The sequence below is a fragment of the Neophocaena asiaeorientalis genome, unplaced genomic scaffold, assembly GCF_003031525.2.
Source record: "Neophocaena asiaeorientalis asiaeorientalis breed wild unplaced genomic scaffold, Neophocaena_asiaeorientalis_V1.1 scaffold351, whole genome shotgun sequence".
NCBI classification, from domain to species: Eukaryota; Metazoa; Chordata; class Mammalia; order Artiodactyla; family Phocoenidae; genus Neophocaena; species Neophocaena asiaeorientalis.
In genome coordinates, this window is record NW_020173768.1 from 390,100 (window position 1) to 398,423 (window position 8,324).

The window sequence follows — 8,324 nt, forward strand, 5'->3', positions numbered from 1 at the left end:
TGGGCACCGGGAGAGGGAGGGGGCGGGGTGAGGAAGGGCGCAGGGCGGGCGCGTGGAGAGCTAAAGTGCAGGACCAAGGTGCAAGGACAGGTAGAACGCGTGTCCAGGGCGCAGGGCGCCGGGCGGGGGCAGGGGTTGGGGGTGAAGAGGGAGGGCGCGGGGAGAGACGGGGCCAGCCTTTCATTTTAAAAAGGATAAGGCAACAAACACCCCCAAAGGTGACGTGACCTCCTCTTCTGAAAGACCGTTCGAGGATTCTCAGAGAGCTGCCCAAATTTTTATCATCCGCATCTGACAGTGAAAGTGCTTCCGTGGGCAAAGCCGGTCTCTTCGGCTATTCCCTTCAACGGTCACAACCACGCTATATGGTTGGTGTTGGTTTTGTCGCCACTGGTCAGATGAGTAAACATATACATGGTCAGGGAAGCGAAGTGACCCTGCAGAATCTCAGAGCTGGTTAAGTGGCAGAGCGAGAGTCCAAAACCATCTTGAGAGATTCCATAGTCCCCATTTTTCCAAAACCACTGAGAGGATGATGATCCAGGTTTTCTGGCTCCCAGAGAAGCCTCCTGTCTCTCTGAAGGGATATCCCTGTTCTCTGGCAACAACCAGAGTGTGGGGGAGAAGGGGGGTCAGGAGGGACTCAGACTCAGGTGAATATGGAAGAGGTCTGGGGCCAGGAAGGGGTGGAGGGGTCTGGGTGAAGGAACGGGAAGGTGCCCCTTAACACGGCTTGGAGAAGCTGAGGACCTTTTGTATTCATTCATTCAGTACATGTTTATTGAGCACCTACGGTGCCATTCTGGGCACTGGGGTACAGGTGTGAATGTCCGTGTCTGGTTGAAATTTGCACTTTTTTGGGGAGGAGGGGGTACATGTTCATGTAGTCAAAACATGGGGGCGGGGCTTGGCAGGTTGTTTTTTTAAATATTTATTTATTTATTTTGGCTTTTCCGGGTCTTAGTTGGGGCACAGGGGATCTTCGTTGCGGCATGCAGGCTCTTAGTTGTGGCATGCATGCAGGATCTAGTTCCCTGACCAGGGATCGAACCCACGCCCCCTGCACTGGGAGCACAGAGTCTTACCCACGGGACCACTAGGAAAGTCCCCTGAAGTTTGCATTTTTGAGGGAAGCAGGCAGTAAATAAAAACACAAGTAAATATTTCATATGTCAGATGATGCAGATGCTCTGGAGAAAAGCATGGCAGGGAGAGGGCACAGAAGTGCAACTTACGGAGTTATTTTATTTTGACTCTGGTCAGGGAAGTCTTCCCTGAAAGGGTGACATTTGCGCAAAGACCTAACCGACGCAAGCCATGCTGAATCTGACAGATGAACATTTGATGCAAAGGGAACAGGAAGTGCAAAGGCCCTGAAATGGGAGTATGCCTTGGTCATGGGCAAGCAATGAGGAGGAGGTCAGAGTGGTATGAAAATGAGTGAGAGTGTGGTGGAGAGTGAGATTCCAGGGGGTGCCAGGGTGACCAGATCAGGAAGGGCCGGGTTGGCCATCGGCCCATCGTGACTTGGACTCAGAGGGAGCAACAAAAGCTTGTGGAGGCTTTTGCACAGTAATGTTATGGTCTGACTTTTTTTTTTTTTTTACAAAAACATTTCATTATGGAAAATTGCAAACATTTACAAAAGTAGGCCCTAAGGTATAATAAACCCAATGTTGGGCTTCAACAATTATCGATACATGGCCAACTTTGTTGCACCTGTACCCTCACCCACCACTCCCTATATAATTTAAGTGAACACTGACAGCTTTTTATATAACACATAAACATATTTATACATAGATGATAGTACACAAATCATAAATTTGTGCTTGATAGATTTTCAATGAGAATACTAATAACCATCTGTACCTTGATTTTTATTGTGGGAAGGTTTTAAATTACAGAATCATTTTCTTTAATAGATAGAGGACCATGCAGATTATCCACTTCTTCCTATGTCACTCTGGTAAATTGTATTTTTGAAATATTTTTCCATTTTGTCTAAATTTTCAGATTTATTGACATGTTATTCATAACATCCTCATATTATCCCTCAGATGTCTATAGAATCTGTAGTGCTGTCCCACTTTTCATTCTGATATTGGGGCTCTTTGTGTTTTCTCTTTCTTTCCTTGATCAGGCTTGCTGGTGTTTTGTCAATTTTATAATTTTTTTCCAAAGAGCAACTTTCAGCTTTGTTGAGTTTTCTCTATTGTGCCCTGTATTTCATTGATCTCTGTTCTTAGTTTCATTGTGTCTATATTTCTGCTTTTGGAGGGATATTTATTGTCCTTTTTGTTTGTTTCTTAAGTTGGAAGCTAGGCTTATTGATTTTTGACTATATTCATTTAAAGCTCTAAATTTCCTTTTAAGCACTGCTTTACCGTCTCTCACAAGTTTTACGTGTTTTTTTAATTATCATTTAGCTCACGATATTTAAATTTCCATTTTGATTTCTTTTTTGGCCCGTAAGTTAGGTAGAAGGGTGTTACTTAGTTTCCAAATATTAGGGGATGTTCTAGTTATCTTCTTACTGGGTTCCAATTTAATTATACAAAAGGATATACTCTGAATTATTTCAGTTATATAAAATCTGCTATACATTCTTTATGACCCAGAATATGTTCTGTTTTGGTAAATGTCCCATATGCCCTTGAAAAGAATGAAAATTCTGTATGTATTAGTTAGGTCAGGTTGGTTAGTCAAGTCCAAATCTATATTGCTACTGAATTGTATCTTGTATTCTGTCAGTTCCTGAGGCAAACTGGAAATAACCCAAAAGTTCTTCAATGAGTGAACAGATAAACTGTGATACGTCCACTTAGTGGGATACTACTCAGCAACAACATGCTCAAAGAGATCCAAACTGCATGATTCCATGTGTATGATATTTATATGACATTCTAGAAAAGGCAAAACTGCAGAGATGGAGAACAGATCAGTGGTCCCCAGGGGTTGGTGGGGTGGAGGGGAGGGGAGGGTTGACTACAGCATGGGGAAAATTTTAGGAGCCATGAAGTGTACCTGTATCTTGATTTGTGGCGGTGATCACATGACTCTATGCATTTGTCAAGACTTAAAGTAACTGCACACCAAAAAGAGTGCATTTTACTATATGTAAATTTAAAAATACTTTTCAATCTCCAATATAATTACAGGCTTCTGTGACTACCTTGTCATCTCTTTTTGTTGCGATGTTGTCCACAAGTTTCTGATTTTCCCTTCCTTTTTGCTATATCCATTATTATGGGGGAAATCAGGATGATCCATTACTGCCAATGAACATAGCATTGCCACTGTTGCCACAAAGATGAAGTCTGCAGGATGCACAGGAGAAGTCGAGGGAAAGTTTAAAAGGCTGTTGCAATATTTAGATGATGGATGATGGTGACAGACCAGGAGAGTCTAATGGAGCTAATAGTGCTAAAAGTGCTAAGCGTTTGCAACTGGACATGTACTGCAGATGGAGACAAAAGCGCCTGGGTCGGAGAAAAGGGAGGAGCCAGAAATCCTTTTGCCCCAGTCACTCCTGCTGCGCCCCTTGCCCATGCTGGGGAGCGTGTCCTGAGGTGCCTCTGCATAGCGGGACACTGGCAGTGCTTTGAATGTTGCTTTATTTGGGCTGGCTTTGGGACAGAGGGATTTCTGCAGGTTGTGGGAACTAAAAGATATATGTCTATGACAATTCAGCCACTGTTGCACCCACACATTGTCTTACCTCAAACATGCCCCTTTAATACCTCTCATCACCATGACTGCACTGGCTTACAACATTTTACTTCCATGGAGTCCAGTTCATTGACTACACGGGGTGCTCTGGATCTGTCATTCCCCACCCAAACCAGATCTTCCCAGGATTTCCGCTTTCTCCCTCCTGACTTCACTTGCCTCCCATTTCAGCCTTGTTTCCATAGAACAGGTTTTCAATTGTTCCCTTGCCAAAATGATAGATTTCCTTGCTCGTTTTACCTTCATGTCTCCCACCTGACCAAACTCCATTGAGAGATGAATCCAAATCTGCCTTCTCCAGATGTACCCTCAGGTATCTAAGAGCTGCCAGACGCAATCATGCAGCCCTGCTATCACTCTAAATTCACAATAAATTCATCAGTGGAACTGAGGACTCAAGACTACTCAGTCATTCTCCTATGGTTCTTTTTCTCCTCTTCTTAACTGTGAAATATGTCAGACATACAGAAGAGTGTATGAAATGTACATGTATAGTTTCAAGAATAATCACAATGAGAAAACCCACAGGGTAGAGTTCCCTGGTGGCCTAGTGGTTAGGATTCGGCACTTTCATTGCAGAGGCCCCGGTTCAATCCCTGGTTGGGGAACCATCCTGCATGCCATGCAGTGCAGCCAAAATACAAAAGTACAAAAATAAATAAATAGATAAATAAAAGAAGAATTGTGTATATGTGCTATCTCTCATTTCTCTCATTCTCTCTTAAACCCATTCCGATTAACCCTCATAATTCCACTAAGACACAAGGTCACAAGTGACCACCACATTCCTATAGTCGTTTTTCAGTCCGTGAATCACTTGATCTATCAGCATTTGGCAATCAATCACTATATCTTCTTTCAAACACTTCTGAGCTTCTAAGACACCACACCTGACTGCTGTTCTGCCTACTTTTCTGACTGCTTCTCTTAATCTGTTGCAGGTCCTTCTTAAAAGAAAAAAAAAAAGAATACCCATGGGATCAGGACTTAGGCTAAGAAATAGGACATTGCCAGTACATGAGAAGCCGTCGCCTTTGTGTCCTCCCCAGTTTTCCCTCATCCCCTCTCCCTACCACCTCCCTCCCAGAGGTAACTGTTATCCTGATATTTATTCCCATGCCTTTATTTAAACTTTCACCCATAGATATGTATGCCTGTCTTTGAACTTTTGTAAATGGAATCATACTGTATATTTTCTACTGTTACTTGCTCGCATCATCAATATGATGTTTGGGAGATTCACCCATGTTGATGAGTATACCTTATTCATGTTTACTGTTGTTTGGCATTCTGTTATATTTATGTGGTCTACTATTAGTAGACATGTAGGGAGCTGACATTTTTGCTATTATTCACTCGTTCACTGGACAAATATTTCTTGAGCACCTACTATGTGCCAGGTACTACTTTAGGCATTGGGATAGAACAGTGATCAGAACTGATAAAATCCCTTCCCCCGTGGGTATTCTAGGTGTGGAAAACTACAATAAATGGAAAAAAATAGATAAGTTATGTTGTATGTTAAAAGATGAGAAGTCCTAATTAGGAACAAAAGCAGGGAAAGAGGTGGAAAGTACCAGGGTGGGAGGCTGCAATGGAGCTTCTATGGTATTCGCCACTGAGTTGACATCTAAGCCAAGACACATGGCCATCTAAGGTGAGGTGTTCCAGCAGAGGGAGAAGAGCACAGCATTCTCAAGACAGGACCATACAGAAGGTCTGTGCAATGCCGCTCTGTCACTAACTGCCTTGAGTTAGGCCAAACTTCACAAGTTAAGGGCATATGCCCCACAAGACTGCCCTCACTTCAGATACTCACACCAAGCTCAGGGGTCCCCAGGCCACCCACGCTTCTGACCAACTGGTTACACCTATGGAGGTTCCCCCTACTCCCTCAAGTTCCAGAATTCACTGAAAGAACTCACAGAACTCAGTTAAGCACTGTACTTAGGCTTACAATCTTACCATAACAAAAAGGATTCAAGTCAGGAAAAAGAGTCTCATAGGGCAAGATTTGGGAGGATCCCGAACACAAAGCTTCCATGTCTCTTCCCCACAGTCAGGATGCGTCACCCTCCTGGCATAGAGTATTGTTAACCAGGGAACTTACCCTGAGCTTTTGTGTCCAGAGTTTTATTTCTGTGTCTAGGGTTTCATTATATAGGCATGATTAAATCATCCATTGCCCATGCAGTTCAATCTCCAGCCCCTTCCCCTTCCCCCAGAAGATGGGCTGATGTCACATGACTCAAAGCCCCACCCCTCTTATCACATGGTCTTTCAGGCATGACCAACCCCCATCCTGAGTCACCTCATTAGCATAAACTCAGGTGTGGTCTGAGGGCCCACCAAGAACAACAAAGACGCTTCTAACACTCAGGAAATGCCAAGGATTAGGAGCTCCCTCCCAGGAAGCAGGGGACAAACTCCAGCCAATTTCATCATACAAACATCCCATGTGTCTGGAGAAGAGTAAGCATGGCCAAAAATAAAAGGAGATGAGGGACTTCCCTGGTGGTGCAGTGGTTAAGAACCCGCCTGCCAATGCAGGGGATGCGGCTTCAATCCCTGGTCCGGGAAGATCCCACATGCTGCGGAGCAACTAAGCCCATGCGCCACAACTACTGAGCCTGTGCTCTAGAGCCCACGAGCCACAACCACTGAGCCTGCGAGCCACAACTACTGAAGCCCACACGGCTAGAGCCTGTGCTCCACAACAAAAGAAGCCACCACAATGAGAAGTCCGCACACTGCAACAAAGAGTAGCCTCCCTCGCCACAACTAGAGAAAGCCCACGCGCAGCAACAAAGACTCAACACAGCCAAAAATAAATAAATAAATTTTAAAAAAGAAAAAGGAGATGAGATCAGAGAGATACTAGGACTAGATCCCTTCGGTTATTCTAGTGCCTGTTTCCTGGTGCCTGGGTGGAAGGGTTTTCTCAAGTGTAGACTGGAAGTGCAACTTCTGGGTCACAGGAAGTGGATGTGTTCAACTCTGTTGGGAAATAGCCAATTGTTTTCTAAAATAGTTATACCAATATACACGCTTACCAGCAGAGTATGGCGTTCCCATTGTTTCAATCTGTGGTAGGCAGAGTGATGGCCCCCAAGAAGTCCATCTCCTAATCCCCAGAAGCTGTTAATATGTTTCCTTTCCTTACATTATAAAAAACTTTGCAGATGGGATTAGTTAAGGATCTCAACCTGAGGAGATTGGGAGGGTAGGCACTGTAATCACAAGGACGCGTAAGAGGGACGCTAAGGCTCAGAGTCACAGAAGGAGATGTGATTGTTCCTGATGAACTTAAGGTTCTTGCCTCATCACAGAAGAATCCAGTGACAGACAAAGTGATAGGTAAGAAGTGGATTTATTTAGAGAGAAACACACTCCAAAGACGGAGCATGGGCCATCTCGGAAGGCTAGAAGCCCCGAAATATGGCGTGGTTAGTTTTTATGGGCTGGGTAATTTCATAGGCTAAGGAGTGGGAGGATTATTCCAATTATTTCGGGGGAGGGGCAGAGATTTCCAGGACTTGGGCCACCACCCACTCTTTGGCCTTTTATGGTTGGCCTCAGAACTGTCATGGCGCTGGCAGGCATGTCACTTAGCTTATGCTAATGTATTACAATGGGCATATGATTGGGCTCAAGGTCCACTGGAAGTCAAATATTCTGTCATCTTGGACCTAGTTGGTTCTAACCAGTTTTTGTCATGTCCTATGTCATTCTTTTAAAGGTTGTGCCCTGCCCCCTTCCCTCCTGTTTCATGATGAGAAAAGCAGAGGTCAGAAGGAGTGAGAGAGATTTGAAGATGCTACACTGCTGGCTTTGAAGATGGAAGAAGGGACTGATAGGGACAGAGTTGGATAGTTACACAAGTAGTTTTAGAAATCCCACTAGGGGATTATAGATAGAGAGGGAAACATAGGGAATTTTGGGAGACCACTGTAAGTTAATGATCGTTCGAGAAAGCTATGGGAACATCATGGAACAAAGCAGGCTTGCTTAACTATAAAGCCATCAATAAAAGCACGAGGTATGCCCCGGGCCATTAAGTGAAAAAATGAGACCTTCAGCCTGCTGGTCAAGTCCAGCAAGATAACGATCCTTAGAACCAAGGACAGGAATATAAGGGAAAGGTGACATTCCAAAGCAGGAGACCCTCATTATACTGAAACCTGAGATGATTTAAAATATTTTAGTATAAGGAATTCCCTGGCAGTCCAGTGGTTAGGACTCAGCACTTTCACTGCCGAGGGTGTGGGTTCAGTCCCTGGTCAGGGAACTAAGATCCGGCAAGCCATACAGAGTGGCCAAAAAATAAATAGAAAGCCACTCTAAAAAAATTTTTTTTTCTAGTATATGTTACCCCCCTTCTGCTGATTTGAATAAGCACCACGACAGTCTTAGTTTGACCTTATAGGGTCAAACACTCTCCTGCCCAATGTGAAGGAGCAGCTAGTGATGTAAGCCTGACGTCTACTCAAAGAATGAGGAAGAAGGTGGTCTCTTCCTCCTCCCCACTTTCTTTTGATTATAAAAATCAAAAGCAGGTGAGGGGTGATGGTGGTGGGGTGAATTGGGAGATT